General features: G+C 35.7%; 1 long non-coding RNA gene across 2 annotated transcripts in view; it reads right to left on the bottom strand.

Annotated features, from left to right (window-relative positions):
- The window catches only part of LOC143264574 (uncharacterized), a 242,815-nt gene that overhangs the window by 17,331 nt on the left and 204,872 nt on the right, over positions 1-20,612 (bottom strand). For both annotated transcript variants that reach the window (XR_013038334.1, XR_013038333.1), the window contains one exon: positions 20,396-20,436. This is a non-coding gene — a long non-coding RNA (uncharacterized LOC143264574). The remainder of the gene's footprint in view (positions 1-20,395; positions 20,437-20,612) is intronic.

Genomic DNA, 20,612 nt, shown 5'->3' on the forward strand with positions numbered 1-20,612 from the left:
ATTGAAAATTTAAAAACTGAAATTGAAATGTTGGAAGACTTAATAATGCACATGCATGAAACTTTCAAAATTCACAAATTTAAATAACTTGAGAACTTCAAAATTTACAAACTCTGTCAAAACTTTCAACACTTAAAAATCTGAAAATTCCAGAACTTCCAAACTGAAGTACACAAAAATTCAGCATGAAACTTGTATAAATTCAAAAGCAGAAAGTTTGAGAGTCAACAAAACCATAAAACCTAGCAACCTAAATCCCCAACCCCCAACTAATCCCCCTATTTTGCACCCCAAAAATCTGACACACAACGGGCCCCAAAAAATTCTCGAAATCGATGCAATCGATCGCAACAATTCCATCAAATTTCATTGAATCATCTCTTTGAGTAGTGTCTCGATTACGGCACGCGTCATAAATCACCGCTGTAACACGTAGCTAAACGTTCTCCGTAGACAGAATGCACACACGGTAGGAATGGTTCTTCAACTTGTTTTTTTTTCCAAGCGAGTTTCGTGTTCTTGCTCGACGAAAGAGCCCATTTGTTATTCTCAATGCCGCACGAAATCGTGGACGTAACACGCGTTACGCTTCTACGCGGCGACGCAAGAACACGTCCATTATTTTCCGTTCAGATGCGCGGCCCGGAATAGATAAGAAGACGGCAGGACAAAACGAAAACGCCGGCTGACGTGTAAATTTTAAGTACATCCCACCCTAAAGTGGATTCAAACTTATCTTTCAACGTTCCAGGACCCATCCCTTCGTTCTTTCTTCTTTTTCTCGGGATCTTCGTTTTGGCTTTCCTGTACAAGTGTGGAGGAGGAGGGGAAATCAAAGGGGGAGACATTTTTGAGGGCATTTTTTAATGCAAAGGATTTGTATTGGGGATGTTATCTGATGAGGGGAGGAGTTAGGGTTTTTGTCAAGTTAGGGTTTTGGGTGGAGAAGATTAATGTGGGGATGAGGTTATTTCCTAATTCCCAAATTTCCCAATTTCCAAATTTCCCAATTCCATAATTTCTCAATTTCCATATTTTCCCAATTCCCACATTCCCCAATTCCCACATTCCCCAATTCCATAATTTCCCAATTCTCACATTCCCCAATTCCTACATTCCCAATTCCAAAATTCTCCAATTCCCACATCCCCCAATTCCAAAATTCCCCAATTCCCACATTCCCCAATTCGCATATCCCCCAATTCCATAATTTCCCAATTCCCATATTCCCCAATTCCATAATTTCCCAATTCTCACATTCCCCAATTCCCACATTCTCCAATTCCCACATCCCCCAATTCCAAAATTTCCCAATTCCCACATTCCCCAATTCCAAAATTCCCCAATTCCCACATTCCCCAATTCCCACATCCCCCAATTCCCACATCCCCTAATTCCCACATTCCCCAATTCCCAAATGCTCAAATCTTCAAATTTCCCAATTCCCTAATACCCCAATTTCCAAGCTCCCGAATTCCCCAGCTTCCAAATTCCCCATTCCCTAAATCTCTCAATTACCAAATTCCCAAATTCTTGAAATCCCCAAATTCAAAAATCTCTAAGTCCCAAAATCCCCAAATCCGCAAACCCCAACTCCACCCTCCCAAACCCAGAAGATCACTCCTCAACAACTCCGAGCTTCAAGCACTCAGTTCCCCATAAATTCAAACCGCCGTAATATGAATATCCCGAGACTCACAAACAAGGTACATAAAAGGGTAAAATCATAGTAACACTAAGTCACTGCTGTTTACCGATGAAAAATTCTTCCATCCGCGTGAAATATCACTGTGAACGTACGAGGGGGTGGCCACGGGGTCGGTTGCCACGGGGTTGGCTCGCTGAAGTTTCTCGCATAACTTAATTCTAATTTTCAACGAGGAACCGGCTTAAGCGAAAATAATTCACCGGATATTTTCGAATAAATTTGCCGCACGCAACGGAACCCCTCGGTGAAAAAGGGGCGGCTGAGGGAGGGAAAAAGAAAAAGAGTGGCAGGGCGTTAAGCTTTTCCACGGGGTGTGTAAATTATGCTCTTCTTACAGGCCGTTCCACGGCAGTTTTCACTCTATCCGAACCTGGCCAACGGCCTGTATTTATGATACGAGTTATTAAGAGAAAGTTTCAAGTTTTATGTCGACTAAACACCATACTGTGTACACTGCGCGTGTGTGTGTTGGGTATTGTTTTGAACGATATTAAAGGCACTCCTCAAATCACTGTGAAATGTGGTTATTTTTAGGATTATGTTCGATGGAACTAATCGCTGGTGAATTATGGTTATTGTTTGGTAGCTTATGTAAGGGCAAAACGATAACTGTCGACTGACGATGGTAATTACTTGAAGATGGTTGAAAGTACTAGGAGTGGTATAGGCGGTTTACTGGTACTTTTGTTTGGTAGATTAAACGAGTTGAGGTTAGGTTAATATTATACTATGGTAAAATTGCAATTAAGATGGCTGTCATATAAAGTTAAGATGGCTAACATGTTTATTAGTCATTTAATATTTTTGCAATATTTTTATGTTTGATATTAACACTCATATACGTGAGTGTATATTTTATTAGGGCATTATATATTTTTTAAACTATCTTCCCTTATTCGATAAATGGAACGAACGGGGGTTAGGTTCAAATTTGAAATACTTCAAATGATTATCTTATTCATTAGTAATTTAATATTCACACATCATCTTTATTTCTAATATTAATACTCGTGCACTTAAGTACATATGTATATATTTTATAACAACATTTTTTTAATGCACCGACATATTCATAAATTGCACATCGTTCAAAAATATATTTTAAATAAAACTTTTATTTGAAGAATTTTTAGAATAATTTAAAAAAAGATATAATTCAATGTTTCCAAAATTCGACCTAACCTAACCTAACCGTAACGAATGCAAGCAAAATGAATAAACCAAAGCAAGAAATTCCTGGAATTCCCTCTAGTTTCGATACGACTCGAATGATTCCATCGAGTACAGGAAACTTGGACAATTTGAAATTCTACGACAGCATCTGAATCGATGAATTCATTTGATGCTTTCAAGAAATGAAAACAATGTATCGAAATGGCGCATCTCATAGCAATAATTTTTCCTCCAGAAAAAGGGATCGCAATGGAATATTGGAAATTGCGATTGATATTTATTTTTCATTCTACTGCCTCGCCCTTCTATATTCCCCGGATCGATTTTTTAAAACATCACGTTATCGTAATTTAATATTGCTGTTGTTTTAATATTTGCAGTTCTTTGTGATATGTCAAATATTCAGTATTAAACAATTTTGTATATATTTATATAAAAATTCAAATATTTTATGCTCATATCAAGGTTCATAATTTATTGTCATTGTCTAATGAGATAATATTAAATATTCAATATTAAACAACTCTGTATATATTTATATAAAAATTCAAATATTTTGTGCTCATATCAGTGTTCATAATTTAATGTTATTGTCTAAGGAGATAATATTAAATATTCAGTATTAAACAATTCTGTATATATTTATATAAAAATTCAAATATTTTGTGCTCATATCAGTGTTCATAATTTAATGTTATTGTCTAATGAGATAATATTAAATATTCAATATTAAACAATTCTGTATATATTTATATAAAAATTCAAATATTCTATGCTCATATCAGTGTTCATAATTTAATGTTATTGTCTAAGGAGATAATATTAAATATTCAGTATTAAACAATGCTGTGTATATTTATATAAAAATTCAAATATTTTATGCTCATATCAAGGTTCATAATTTATTGTCATTGTCTAATGAGACAATATTAAATATTGAATATTAAACAATGCTGTATATGTGTATTTACCTAAAAGTTCACACATCAATGTTCATCAAAGACTTCTTCTATGAATGTTCATAAATCATCTTGATCTATTATGAAACATTAAATATTTGATTTAAAACAAATCTGTCAGTGTCCATAATTTCTAACACAATTCAATAACACTAAACATTATAAAAATCTTCATCAATCCAGAAAATCAATCTCCAAACTAGAACTAAAAAAATAGAACCACTTTTCCTTCAAACGAGTGTTTATCGGCAACCAGCAAACGATTGGAATAACACTTCCGACAGAGATTAAAAGGTATCTTAAAAACATGTTCCGATGTGACAGAAACCGTTTGAATTGCCATTGAATTGCACGGACGGCAAGAAGAGAACGGGACAAGAAAGATAAGCGTAAGAAAAGTCCTAGTCTGAAGGTAGTTCATCGGGAGCTACTTCAAAAACGAGGCTTCAGAATCACCCTGTCATCCCTCTGGAACCGCTATCGAATGTCTTTCGAGTGACTCAGCTCTTTCGATCCCCCTCGCTTTTGGGCAAAATCGATCGATCTCTTCGGCAGATAGGATTAAAGGGTGGCACGATCGTAAAGGAATACCGCAAACGCGTCGGTGCTCGACCTCCGGATTCTTTTGCGCCTCCGTTGCTGTCGATAACAATGATCCACCGATACGTAAGAAACCGTACGCGTAGAAGGAACATGCTTAAAAGAAACGGGTGAACTCTACATGGGGGTTCTACTGAATGAAGTTCTTTAGGAATTTTATTTATTTCGGTGACAGGTTTCGAGGTTAGGATTTAGTAGATGTAAGATGTACTCTTTTTCATGTTCAAATATTTTTGAGGTTAATACTAAAGCTACCGACATATGTGTACTTAATTTGAAATTAAAAATGAAGTTAAAAAATAAATAAACAAACGACGAAATATAAATTAATACATACATTTATTCTTTATCTTGATGAAAATCAATGCTGATTTTAAGGAATGTAACAAAATATGTACCTTATAATAAAAAACTTGTGGAGCGGTCATTTGACTGGTTTGGTAGTTTTAGCATTAAAAATTATGAAGTTCTGAAATTGGCAAGTTTATGAATTCCTATATTCTCAAATTTCTGAGTGTATAAATTTGTAAATTCCCAAATGTCCAAATGCCCAAAACTGCAAATTCATATATTCCCAAATGTCCAAATGCCCAAACCTCCAAATTCTCAAATTCCCAAATGGTCAAATGCTTAAATGCCCAAATCTCTAAATCCTCAAATGTCCAAATCCCTAAATTTCCAAATCTCCAAGTTCTCAAATGTCCAAATACTCAAAACCCTAAATCCTTAAACCTCCAAATCCTCAAATCTCGGAAATCCCAAATCCCCAAGTACCCAAATGTCCAAATCCTCAAATCCCCAAATCCTCAGACTCTCAAATCCTCAAAACCCCAAATCCTCAAATCCCCAAATCCACAGACTCTCAGATTCTCAAAACCCCAAATTCTCAAATCCGCAAATCCTCAAAATCCCAAATCCTCAAAACCCCAAATCCTCAGACCCCTAAATCCTCAAAACCCCAAATCTTCAAAACCCCAAATCCTCAAATCCGCAAATCCTCAAAATCCCAAATCCTCAGACCCCTAAATCCTCAAACCTCTAAATTCTCAAAACCCCAAATTCTCAACTCTCCAAATTCCCAAATTCTCAAGTTTCTAATTTCACAATCCCCTATCTACCGAATCCCAAATCCTCAAACTCCCGAAATTTCTAAACCCCCAAATCCCCAAATCCCTAAATTTCCATATTTCCAACTACCCAACCCCAAAATATCCAACTCCCAAAAGAGCCAAAATCAATAAACCCCCAATTCTCCCTCTACACATCCACATCCTCAAAACTAAAACCACTCGTGCAGTAAGAAGATCGCCGACTAAAAAGTTGAGAACACAGAGGTCTGAAAGGAAGAGACAACATCCTGTTTTAACGTATTTCCGGGAGGTTACGGCTATCAAATCGCACGAGCCTGCGGTTTGGACGCTCCGTTGCCTTAGTGTTCTTACCACCACCGTTGATGTCATCATCCCCTTCCTTTGTCTCTCGTTCCATCTTTCATAACGGTCCTTCACCGGGAAATGACGTCGCGGCCATTTTTTTTCTTCCCCTTTGATTTTCTTCTTTTCGACTCTTCCACCTTGCGGACGATAAGTGTTTCCATTTCACCGGCGAACCGTGTCCCTGTTGCTCAATTAGGTCGTTCGTTTTTACCATCGTAGACCACCATAGAAAACCACCGTGACCCTTCTACCAATCTGCTGGGACTAATTGCTGTATCGTTCTGGGACGAATGCAACTTCCCTTGTTTTCTTTCTCCTTTTTCTTTCTCGGTATCTGCATTGCAGCGTATTTTTCGAATCGATTGGTTAGGTTGGACGTAAATTAAGGTAATGATCTAATCCACTGTTCAAACTTATCTAATTTGTTTAACCTCTCTGAACATTTTTAACCTGAATTTAATTGGATGTTTTGTTATGTACATTATAAAATTTAATTTTAATTTAACCTAACTTTATATGTAATCTTTTTAGTTAAATATATTTGTCTTCAGTGTAGAGGTTAAGATAAAGGACAGAAGTGTAGAAAGATTGGGTTAGATTAAAAAAGTTAGGTTAGCTTTTAAAATGAGACAAATATCAACAGAAATCTATATTATCGATACAGCTTGTGTACATTGTAATGTACATGAGATTTTATATTAAACTTGAAAAACTGCGATGATTATTTTTAAGATAAATATTGTGAAGCATACACAATATACGTCACTACATTTCTAGAATGAAATATATTAAAATAACTTGTATCAATATTAATCCACTAACAATACGATTAAAGTAAAAGAGCGTCCATAAACATAGTAAGAGAAAAGAAAGATGGCGGTTAGCAAGAGAGGACCAGAAGAATAAAAGTTTGGACAGTAAACGGGAGATTTTCCAGTTAAAAAACATTTGAAATATCTGCGTACGACTTGGACGAAGTTCACGAAATGCAAGGGAAGTTCTCCGCCCTTCGGCGTTAACTTATAAAGTTTATTTCGCTTGTAGCCACTCGGCCTAGAGGCCCCACGGTTCACCGAAACTCGGCGTAGATGGCATCAGTTCTTAATTAAAATGCAACCGTCGTACAAATATCGTCGAGCCCCGCTTAAACAAAGGGAAACGAGAGGGAAATAAAAAGGAACGAAAGTAAAAGATGGCCAGATAGAGAACGTTTACACGGAACGTTGAATTTGGAGGAAGAGATGATCGTACCGACTGATTTCGTGTTTGTTGTGGCACGAGCGTAGGCCTCGAGAAAACCGAGGTTACCATGACCGGCATGACAAACCACGATCACAATAATTCTCTTCTTTATTCGGAGTTACAGGCATCCTTTCATCTTTTTCGACGATCTTTCTCTTTCGAGACGTTTCGGATGCTAATGAAACGACCAAACGGAACGACTCACGCGAAAAAGTCGGGAAAGTTTGACTTACAATTTTCTATGTTTCTATTTAAACCTCGTCAAATGGTATTGTGGAGGAACATGAGAACAAATATTGGATTGGACTGTTAGAGTTTATGTTCTGGGAATATTGGTGGTCGATAAGGTTTACTTTTAGTTACATTTTACGGGGAATTGGGGAAAGGGTGGTAGAGAATAAATAGGGGAAATATTGGGAATATTTGATGTATGAGGTTTTTCAAAGCAGATATATTGAGGAGTTTTATGATTTTCAACATTTTCACATTTTCCAATTCCCATATTCCCTAATTCCTATATTCCCTAATTCCCATATTCCCTAATTCCCACATTCCCTAATTCCCGCATTGTCTAATTCCCACATTCCCTAATTCCCACATTCTCTAATTCTCACATTCCCCAATTCTCACATTCCCCAATTCTCACATTCTCCGATTCCATAATTCCCCAATTCCATAATTCCCCAATTCCCACATTCTCCGATTCCATAATTTCCCCATTACCACATTTCCCAATTCCCACATTCCCCGATTCCATAATTCCCCAATTCCCACATTCTCCGATTCCATAATTTCCCCATTACCACATTCCCCAATTCCCACATTCCCCAATTCCCACATTCCCCGATTCCCACATTCCCCGATTCCCACATTCCCCGATTCCCACATTCCCCGATTCCATAATTTCCCAATTCCTAAATTCCCCAATTCCCAAATGCCCCGATTCCATAATTTCCCAATTCCTAAATTCCCCAATTCCCAAATGCCCCGATTCCATAATTTCCCAATTCCCAAATGCCCAAATTCTCAAGATCCCCAATTCCCTAATTCTTCATTTCCCGAATTCCCCAATTCCCAAATTTCCCAGTTCACAAATTTCCCATTTCCTAAATTTCTCAGTTACCAAATTCCCAAATTCCTGAAATCCCTAAATTATCAAATTCTCCAACTTCCAAAACTCCAAATTCCCAAATCCCTACATTCCCTAAGTCCCAAAATCTCCAGAAATACAAATTCCCAAATCCTCCAATTTCCAAAGTTCCAAATCCCCAAATTCTAATAAATCTCCACCTCCTCAAATATCAAACATTCCAAATCCCTAAATCCCTAAATTTCCACAACCTATTATGCAAGAAAGATCGCTAAGTGTCCATTTGCGTCTACCGCCATATTTGCCAGGAAGTCGTAGCCATCCGATCATTGTAGATAACCGAGGAACATAGTTGGCGAAATAACGGTGAATCGAACGTAGACGAATCTCCGAGCGAAGCCTCGTTACCGAGTCGCAATTAAAAGAATCGCTTCCATCTGCCTTCTTTAAAAGTCAATAGCAGAGCAAATCCTGAGCCGGTGTAAAGAAACCTTTCAATTGGAGAAGCCTCTTTAAACGACAGACGTTGCTTGGCCTGCCTTTCACGTTATTCTTCGACCACCGTTGCCCTCCGTAAATGACAAATTTCTTTGAACCTCGCGGAAAAGTTTGCCCATTATTATCGAGCTGGTGTGTGTGCCTGGTTGTTGGCACGAAAACTTCAAATGTACGCCAATGGGACGTGGAGAATGAGGAGAGGAAGTCGTTGACAAAAGGCAACCGCAGAGCGGAAAAACAGTTTTCTTGTGTCTTGACAAAAAAAAAGGAGAAAAGAAAAAAAAATCGGAGAAAAAAATTGCCGTTTCGTGCATTCGAAGTGGCACTCTACGTTCAATTTCACGTGAACACGCGCTCCTTCTTTTTTTTCTGTCGACGACAAACAGACTTTTAGCGCATCAAGTGGGGTTAAATATTCGGTGCATGGTTGAATACTAGTAGGATTATAATTTGAATGTCGAGTAAGTTCAACTGGCTGAATAATTCATCGGATTTTGGCAGTTTCTAATAAAAACGTGTTTCACTGTGGAGAGGTTATGATGATGGAAGGTCACAGTCGTTGAGTCATCGATTTTGAACTTTTTCCGACGCGGAGTGGAAATAAAACGAAATATTTCCTACGCAAACATTTTATTAATATTTTGAATATTAAATTTAACAGAAATTTATTATTTAATTATATGGATGGTACTACAATTTATTTGCTCCAGACATTTTAATGATACTCCGACTACAAAATGGCCGTATAACAAAGATCTCGAATCGAAGTTTTGTAGCTCTAATTTGATGGTAGTGGTCGAGTCGAGAACGAGTCACGTTTGTTCAAATTTTTTCCCGCCGTGGAGTTAGACAGTTTCGAACTGAAACTAATACCGTTGACGGCTGCTACGGGAAAAAGGAACGGGTCTGGAACAGTGGGTCTAAAGTGGCGTTCACGAGGGAAAAAGGAGGAAGCTTACGAACCGACTTTGTATATGGGGTGTCCTACGATTTCCTCTGCTAAAATTTCGATAATTTACTGCCAGGACATTATTCATATATCCATGGACCTAACCTATAAATCTGACGTCCATTATTTATAGAAGAAAATTTATGTAACTGCTATTGTTATTTATGGATCAAGTATTTAAATGTAACTGCTATTGTTGTTTATAGATCAAGTCTTTAAATGTAACTGTTATTGTTATTTATAGATCAAATTTATATATGTAACTGCTATTGTTATTTATAGATCAAATTTATAAATGTGACATGTATTGTTATTTATAGATCAAATTTATAAATGTGACATGTATTGTTATTTATAGATCAAGTCTATAAATGTGACATGTATTGTTATTTATAGATCAAGTCTTTAAATGTAATATCTATTGTTATTTATAGATCAAATTTATAAATGTGAGATGTATTGTTATTTATAGATCAAGTCTTTAAATGTAATATCTATTGTGATTTATAGATCAAGTCTTTAAATGTAATATCTATTGTTATTTATACATCAAATTTATATATGTAGCAGCTACTGTTATTTATAGATCAAATTTATAAATGTGACATATATTGTTATTTATAGATCAAGTCTATAAATGTAACAGCTACTGTTATTTATAGATCAAATTTATAAATGTGACATATATTGTTATTTATAGATCAAGTCTATAAATGTAACAGCTACTGTTATTTATAGATCAAATTTATAAATGTGACATATATTGTTATTTATAGATCAAGTCTATAAATGTAACAGCTACTGTTATTTATAGATCAACTTTATAAATGTGACATATATTGTTATTTATAGATCAAGTCTATAAATGTAACAGCTACTGTTATTTATAGATCAAATTTATAAATGTGAGATGTATTGTTATTTATAGATCAAGTCTATAAATATAACATATATTGTTATTTATAGATCAAATATATAAATGCAATAGCTATTGTTATTTATAGACCAAATCCATAAATGTAATAACTATTGTTATTTACAGACCAAATCTATAAATGTAACATCTATTACTATTTACACATCAAATGTCTTAAGCCAATATACATATATTATTTATAAATAAATAATATTTGATCAGACAATTTACAGTGAAAGTAACAATTTCATTTGCAACACGATTTCTCCAATTTATTGAATAAAGAGAGGATTAAAAATGAACTTACAAATAAATAAGAATAAAAACTTAACCTAATCTCTAACTTAACCTAGTAATGACTGTAACCTAATAATGAACATGAACAGCAATGAACATATATTTCAATAAATAACTTTTTCTGTTAAAATACTAAAACAGATGCAACATAGACAGTAAAGAAAGCAATCAAGCTATCACAGCAGTTATCATTTGAAACTAAAACTATCACCGAATGGAGAGCAATGAAAAATGGAGGGCTATCATGCTATCCACCCCTATCAAACGTGAAACAATACATAGCTTCGAAAAATATTCCCACCTCGAATATCCGTTCTCCACGATTCACTATCCTAGCAAAAAATTCCTCTCGAAAAAAGAGAGGAATGCACATAAAAACACGTATGTAGAGAAATAAAAAAGAACTAGGTGAGCGCGTTCGAACAAACCGACAAAGGAACCTACGTGCATTCCTATCTCGCGTAGTTTAAACAAAGATTTATGTAGCTTTAATCAAACGGGGGAAGTCATATATCTATTTAATCCCTTACCGTATCGTTCTTTTTTTTTAATGAATGTACGTACCTGATGTAAAGAGATTTAGTTTTTTATGACTGGTATGGGGAAGGTTTGTTGACAGGAAGTTATGGAATATTGTTAGTTTGGAATGTTAGTGGAAATGAGGAATCTAATGTTTTGTCATTTGTGTTAAAATTAAGGGAAATTTAGGTTTATCGAAATTTCCAAGTTATTATATTTTTTAGGTTCTAAATTTTTATATTTTGAAATCTCAAATTTCTACATTTTTAAATTTAGGATTTTCATATTTGGAATTTCTATATTTTCAAATATTTGCATTTTCATATTTCTAAAGTTTCAAGTTTTTACATTTGCAAATTTCCACATTTTCAAACTTCCAAATATCCATATTTCTAAATTTCCAAATATTCAAATTAACACTCTTCACAATTATTTTACCTCTACCTCATAAATTTCACTATAACTTAATAGTATGATCACTCATCTAAAAATTGAAACGTCCATTTTAATCAAGCCACGATCGACCAACTTTCACATTCAAAGGTACAACAGTAGTAAAAGCCAGAGTCAGTATCTATTACACACCTGAACGATTCAATTATCCAACTAGTCTGCTTTAGATAAACTACCCTTAACCGATTCAAATAAATGCACCGCTTACTGTGATTCCACATAAATTAATATAATTACTCCTCATTACAATTGTCCACTCTACTATTTTTTTCTAAATTTTGAAATTTATCTCAAAGTAACCTGAAATATCACCTCTAGCTTCCTCAAACAAATTTCTTGACCAAAAAACATATATTAACTTTTCAATCATAATTGGACAAAAATTTCAATTGTAATAAGTTGAATTAGTCGTATGAACATTCATTAATTAACAGAGTGCAAGATCACAAGAGTAGAAGAATGCATCAAACCGAATTAATCCTACCAATGTTACTAATTAAAAGAGTTAAACACCGCAAAAGATCACTTACAAAGTCATAAAGCTCACGTAAAAAAGAGCGTCCACTCCAATATTCAATATCCTATAATCGCGAAAGACGCATCAAACTTGATAAGGATCGTTAGACAGGACACCCTGTATATCCAAGCAATACCGCAGAAAGTCTGTATCGTGTACAAAGCCAGGCCAGGAGAAAGAGGGAAGAGAGTAAAGATGAAAAGAGATTGTGGAAGAGGGGACGTGAGGTGAGAAAAAGAGAGAGTGAGCGTACGAGAGAGAGAGAGAGTGGCACGAAGAGAAAGAGAGAGCGAACTATATGCCCGATAAAAAGCCCTGATTCCCACGAGCGTGGATAGCCTACGATGAAAACCTCTCAGCTCGGCGACCACGGGCACTGGCATTAGAACGTCCACGAGTAGCATGTCGGATTTTTCGTCCGCAGACACTATCCGGCGTGGCGAACAGCAGAGGGACGAGCCGACATGCCAGACTATATCCACGTAACGATTCGGTCTCATTGTACGCGTTTACTAGGCTATGATTATGCAATCACCGCCAGCTTCTACGGTTCGAGCATTGTTCAGCCGGCCATTGTCTTGGCAGCTGGAAATTTCTCGCTCGAACGTTTTCCCTTTTCCTTTAACGCGTCGATATTCTCAAATTTCCCGATACAACCTCTAATCATCCGTGAACGGGTAACTGATGCACCGTTTAACCCTTTCGAGGACTACGATCTAAAGATTCTTAATGGTTACCAAGACTTACACTTGTTTGTTTATGGACATCTTGTTTACTTTAATTAGAAATCTCAATGGTCTCAAACACATTTGCAAATTTTACTTTATTAAGGGATAGCTGAATTTTAAGTTTGACTAACATTTCAAGTTTGTTCATTTATTTTAATATTGCCATGGTTGGCTCTGACTGATGCAACTGTAAAAATAGGTTAAGGGGTATCAAGTTAGGAACAAGTCCCACTTGTTTGTTTACGGCCCTCTTCTTTACTTTAATCACAAATCTCAATGGTCTCAAACACATTTGGAAATTTTACTTTATTAAGGGATAGCTGAATTTTAAATTTGACTAACATTTCAAGTCTGTTCATTTATTTTAATATTGCCATGGTTGGCTCTGACTGATGCAACTGTAAAAATAGGTTAAGAGGTATCAACTTAGGAACAAGTCCCACTTGTTTGTTTACGGCCCTCTTCTTTACTTTAATCACAAATCTCAATGGTCTCAAACACATTTGCAAATTTTACTTTATTAAAGGATAGCTGAATTTTAAGTTTGACTAACATTTCAAGTTTGTTCATTTATCTTAATATTGTCATGGTTGGTTCTGACTGATGTAACTGTAAAAATAGGTTAAGGGGTTGAGTGCCGCATCAGTCATCATTGAACTCCGGTCTGACTGACGCACCTGGCAAATAAAGGGCGCAAGGGGTTAACACCAGAAAATGGTCTGACGGTTAGGAACCTGATAAAATGTCTCCTCATCTTGATTCATGAAAATGATTAAGAAGCTCTTGTCAAAATATATAACTCTCGTGAAGACTGAGAGTCACTGTATAAGCCTATGTGCATATTAAATGTTATTAATTAATTTTTGTAGTACAGTTTCTATATAAATAACAGGTCGTTAGTCCCTGAATGTGGAGCAAGCGTTTTAACACCCTACACCCTACTGAACCCCACAAAATAGTTGCAGTAATGATTGCTCTAATGGTTACATGTTTCATAATTGTTGTGTTCTGTACGAAAAGAAAACCTTAAAAAAATTTGGATTATCAAGAACCTATAACATCTTGTACCTATAAATCTTGTAACAAGATGTCACACCCCAATAAAGATTTCATATATTCCAAAGTCGAAATTCTCTTTAACAGCTCCCGTTATATCTCCGCGTTATCGCAAAGCTTGCATCAATTTTGCAGGCAGCTCGTCTCCTCTTTTCGGAGCTTTCAATCGAACGCCCACCTTATATTATATTATCCACCGTTCGAATTCGAAGCGTCTTTTATTTTATCCATCCGTGTACCGAGAAGAACGGTCGTGCATCGATTTCACGGAACATTCTGTACCAAGTGTATTGTTACTCGAGCATCAGCTTAAAGGGGCTACAACGACGACGAGACAAAGCGATTGATTGTAACACGATAGCGAGGGAATATAAAAGGAAGAGACACCGGTGTCTTCCTCTTCTCTGCAGCATCCTCTTTTTCGACGGAGAAGAAATCCACAAAAGAAATCCGTCGCGATGATTACCGACAGACGCACTCCAGGAATTGGAATAACGCTCGAGAAATGATGTATTTTTTTTTTTTTTCATTAGTTCTTAGCTTTCTTTTGTGTTCTTTAATATAACGATCGGTGTGTTTGTGGAGATGGGTCAAGTTAACCTCGGAGGAATTGGGTAGTTTGGGGGTGGGAGAGGAGGGATTTTTGGGTTAGGAAAAATTGGGGAGTGATAAGCATTTTTATATTTTTGGGAGTAAGTTTGGGAGGCTTTTGTTTTTGAGAGTTTTCAAATTTTAGCACTCCATAATTTTCCAACTTGGTAGTTTCACAGTTTCGCAATTTACTAACTTTCCAATTTTCCAATTTCCTAATTTCCCAATTTTCCAACTTTCCAAATGTCTAACCCCCCGATTTTCCAATTTTCCAATTTTCCAATTTTCCAATTTTCCAATTCCCCAATCCCCAAATTCCCCAATTCCCAAATTTTCCAATTCCCAAATTTTTCAATTCCAAAATTTCCCAATTCCCAAATTTCCCAGTTCCCAAATTTCCCAATTCCATAATTCCCCAATTCCATAATTCCCCAATTCCATAATTCTCCAATTCCATAATTCCCGAATTCCCTAATTTCCCAATTCCATAATTCCCCAATTCCATAATTCTCCAATTCCATAATTCCCCAATTCCATAATTCCCCAATTTCTTAACCCCCTAATTTCTCAACTTCCCAACTTCCTAATTTCCCAATTTCTTAACTCCCAATTTCCCAAATTCCCAACTTCCTAATTTCCCAAATTCCCAAAATCTAAAATTTCTCAATTACTCAAATTTCTCATATTTCCTACTTTCCCAATTTCCAAATTTGCATCTTTCCCTACCTCTCCAAATTTCCAACTACCCCCCACTTCAAAAATTTTCCAAAATTTTCAAAATTTGAAATTTCACAAAAATTTCCACAATTGCTACAAGATATATTAATTTAGTAAGCGAATGTTGAATAAACCTGTAGACAAAACTTGGAGCGTTAAGGAACACCCTGTATAGCGCGTTTATCGACCGGTTCTTGTCTCGTCGCGGATTAGAAAGAACGGCCCTACCGTGTTCAAGCGTGATTCCAATTCCTCGATCGTGTCTGCTAGTAATCACGCTGCCGGATTTCTTTCCATGCCGGAACTCGGACGCCTACTATGCACTCGTTCTTCCTTTTGTGGCTCCTCGCCATCGCGTTACCATTGATTGCTTCCCATCGAACCTTCGATCCTTAACATCGGTTTAAGCTAGTCGAACAGAAGGTGCCTTCTTTCCTTACCGAACATACTAAAACGTTCCTCCGAATTATACGCTAACAAGCTTTTTCACCGAAGCGTACTTATGGGTTGACACTTAAGGGTTGCAGAATTTCAGGATTTGAGGATTTGAGGATTTAAGCATTTAATATTTTAAGTATTTAACTATAGAAGGTTTTAAGTGTTTCAGAATGAAGTATTTACCTATTTGAAATTTTATAAACATTGAGATTTGACAATTTTTAACAATTTGACAATTTGACAATTTTTAATCTTGAGAGATTTCTAAAATTAACCCTTCACTCACAAACTTGAGAATTAAAAGATCCACGAATTTATAAACTCAGAAAATTGACAACTCTACATTAAAAAATGTAGCGAATAAAAAATATGACCACTCGAGACCTCAAAAGTATTTAATTTCAGTACTTTGCACATGTTAGCAAGTGCCCCTGTACAGCGGATAAAGAAAGCCGAAACGAAACGAACGCAGAAAGGGTAGATCTGCAGGAGTTTGCCCTATTTAACCCTTCCGACGAAACTTTTTTCATATTTTATGCACGTGCTGCGTAGCAACCGGGGAGAGATCAGCAAAAGCGGATTTCAGATAGACCGGCTGGAACGAACATTTGAAATTCGAATCGAGCTACTCGATCATTCGAGCAATACTGACGGCGGTCGAACTTGTTTAAGGAAGTTCGATGGCCGTTTGATTTGTCGAAATAGTTCGCGGAGTGTTCGAACAAATTGGTTGCTTTTGATTTGTTGTTGTTTTCGTGGAACCATTCGAATGTTTCTGCTTCCGTATTTCGATGAACTATGTACGTTCATAAATTTGATATATTATAAAATTTCTTTCCTTCGACATTTTACTTTATGATCGAATAATATTTTTGTGATTAGTTAATATTTAATATTTAAAATTAGATAATGTTTAAAACTCAGCTAATATTTAGTGTTTCATAATTTTATTTTGTGATTATTCAGGGAGTGAAATGGCCCGCCATTTTGAATTAGAACACGTGCTCAAGTGGCGGTAAAATTCAAATCTACTTATGTGACAAGGAATTTTTATAATAAACTAACAAAGCAATTTGTTAATATTTATTGGTATAATTTTGACTATTATAATCTGATCAATTTTTACCGAGTAAACACTAAATTATAGTATAATTTTTATAATGAAATATAAATATTACTTGCAAATAATCAAGCAATTTTACTGTCATATAAAGTAGGTGATTTTATAAAACACAATGACCAAATTTCTTTGACAACAGTTCATAAAATTTCTTACTGTTGAGGTAATAAAACTTATCATAACCATAAAATGATCCCCCGATTTTTGGTTTATCGCGTCGAAGATTGCACGTGTCTATCGAAAACTCGCATTCAGCAAAGAGAGCACACAAAGGGTTTTCACTCGAACGAAGGACAATCAGTCACAACGCGTTGTATCTATCACAATGTTCACGAGACCAGTATCTCCCACGAAAGCCCATATAAAACCAGACGAATGTTTATCGATCGTCGTAGCAATGAGAAATAATGCATCCTCTGGAGGGCGTCGTTGCTTTTCGATTCCGAAGAAAATACATGCACAAGCTGAGAATAAACTGTTTCGCATTCTTCTTTCCTTTTTTCTGTTCGGAACACGAGGCTCTTTTAACCTGTCGGCTGTTCTCAGACGCATCCATTCGTATCTCAACCTTTCACCTCATTTCTTGCCTCGTTTGATCCGTTAAATTTCCTCGAGAACTTTTATGGAAACAATTCGTGCTTGGCAGAAATTCACTCTTTACAACTCTACAAAATGGCGATGTGAAGGTCTTTTCTCTTCGAAAGATTTCGAGGACTTGACAATATTTTACTGTTCGAAAATTTGTTAATTTTTATCCCTTAACAGGGACTACCTTCTTTCATTTTCATCATAGACTTAGAATAAATTAATGTACTAGAAAAGTTGAAAATCTAAAAATCTCTAAATATGAGAATGTGTAGTTTGGAAAATTTGTATACCTGCAGGGTTGTGAATGTATAAATCAAAGTTCGAAAATGTTAAAATTTCAGAAGTTAAAATTTGAAGTGATCTCACCAAAGAATTAAATCAGGAAGTGATTAAAAAATATTCGATAAAATAAACCTTCATCCGCAAAAGTTCTCGATACTCCATAAACTGATATTTCCATTACGATCTCGATTAACTTCCCAATTAACTGACAAAAGCAAAAACGAGTGACCATCGACATCAAAGAAGGAAAAAATACATAACACTTTTATCGCAAAATCGTACGCATTAAACCGTCCTCGAACTACCCTTTATGAACGGTTGCGGCTGACAATTTTCAGTAATATTTTAACGAAAAATAAACGTCGGGAACAGTTTCGGTTTAAATCGATCCGGGACAAAGAGTTCTCCGTTTACCGGCTCGTTCTGTTTCGACTGATTTTCATATCCGACTTAAGCATTAAATTTGATAAGTTAATTACGGAAGGAGTCTCTTTCGGCGAGTCACAAAGTAAACGGACTTCTATTCCGAAGAAACAAAACGAACTCGCTGACTAAAGTACGGAAGAGGGAAATCCAAGAATTATGTTAAATGTAAGCGAAGTTACCGTCCAATGAATTTATAGAGGCTGGCTTAATTTCAAGCGTCAGCTTAACTCGCGGCGAAAGTAAATTAGATAGAAGAGGACAGGCTCTTCCATAATTTAATGCGAGGAACCGCGTTTACTCCGATGCTTTAATTTCGAGCACGATTCGGCAAACGAAAATTTAGGTGTCTGTTGATAAATCGAGATTAAACGCTTTACTCGCGAGTGATAAACAATCGCTCATTGTTTCGTGTTATTGCTCGTAATGATCACTTCACTTTGGTTTCAAGATGGCGGACGTTAGAAAACTTAGAGCTTGGTTATTCAAATATTTATTCATTACTGTACTAGTCATTTGTACTTGTATTATATATGGAGCATATTAAAAATATATTAAGTTAGTATTAACACTTTAATGGCCGCCTACGCAGTCGTCAGGAGTCGACAATATTTTTGAAGAATTAATTTGAAATAACTTTGTGTAAATTCACGAAAGAATTCAACGAACATACACATAAAACAAAACAGCAGTTATATATTTAATATTTTCCTTTGTGTCGCAATTATTAAACCACTTATGTTTATCAAAATGTGCGGCCATTAAAGTGTTAATATATATATTAGTATGTTAAATGGTAGGTAAGGCTGATAGAAGTTTATGTAGCACAAAAATATTTTCTTATTAAATGCATGATTTAAAGGCACACATATTTTCTATTGTTAATAGCGATGGGTATAAACGAGAATCGAAACACCTTGTACATAAAAAATATTTATAAAAGTTCTCCATAATTTTTTGTTTCATAAAAATGAAAGCGAAGTGAAAAGAAAGAAATAACTTGTCAGAAATTTCTAAAGCAAGCTAGCTCTTTTAGAGAGAATATTCGTGGAACACCGAGTATGTAGAATGCCACGAACCGATAAATCCCAATACGATAAAATCACAAATTATGCTCGTTTTTCCACGCAATGATTCTGCAATCAAAGTTTCTCGCATTTCAATGACGAGCTGGCCCCCCTGGCTCGTAATTAATGCAAATTTATTAATACTCGAATTATACGGAATCCGGCAAAAAGAGCAGTTTAAGCAGATTATCCGATCGCGAAAAGTCGACGAATATTGCGGATATAATTCGGGAGACAGATTAAAATTGAATTGTACTTTTGAAATTCTATAATGAGCGAGGGTAGCGTGGAATTTTATTTCTCCCCTCCATCGTTGACCTCGTAAGCGTTTAAAAATAAATTCTCGCATCATTTAGTACCCGTTGGAGAGGCACGGTTTATCTAGTTTCGAGACTTAACTGGATTGCGTCACCGGAAAACAGCCAGGATAATTCTCCGAGAATGTACAACGTGGTTACGACACGCACTCGCGAACCACTGTTGCCTCGGGTATTTGTCTGTTGTATCGAGAGATTTCTTGCCAACAGAGAACGTGTAAAATCTCTTTTATATCGTCGACGTGATGTTCCGACGATTCTGTTGTATGGAAAATTAGTCGAGATATAATCGGGGCGGTTTTAGATCGAAATGGTGCCAATGGTAATTCTCGAATATTTATTTGACAGATATTTCTGTCGAGGTACTTAATGGCGGTATTATGGTCTGGTAAGTTGGCAGGCGGATTAATGGATACTACGTTCTTCTGGCTACCAACTTATCGGACGTGTGACAATAACCTTGTAAATATTGGACGCCTTAGATTTATTCTATAGATTATAGATTTATTATATAGGTTTATTATATTAGACTATAGATTTATTATATAGATTTGTGGAGCTCTTTTCAAGAATTAAAGACTGATATTTTGGTATTGAGAATATTTCTAAGTTACGAAGTTTGAAAACAATTATTGCTAAAACATTTGCATGATTTAATGGACATTTACTACTACGTGAACAGAGTCCAATTTTAGTATAAGTTTAACTTACCAATGTGATGTAATGTTCAGATCATAATTTCACATGGACAACTGCAACAAATAAAAAGACAATACATTAAACCAACTGATATATTATCTATGCATATGTGATACTAACATAAAGCCTTATTCATTCATTACGACTATCAATTTGTGAATTTCTATCTAAATATTGGAGTACATGTACTTCATCAAAATCGATAGAACGTATGTATATCACAGAAGTT

The sequence above is a fragment of the Megachile rotundata genome, chromosome 6, assembly GCF_050947335.1.
Source record: "Megachile rotundata isolate GNS110a chromosome 6, iyMegRotu1, whole genome shotgun sequence".
NCBI classification, from domain to species: domain Eukaryota; kingdom Metazoa; phylum Arthropoda; class Insecta; order Hymenoptera; family Megachilidae; genus Megachile; species Megachile rotundata.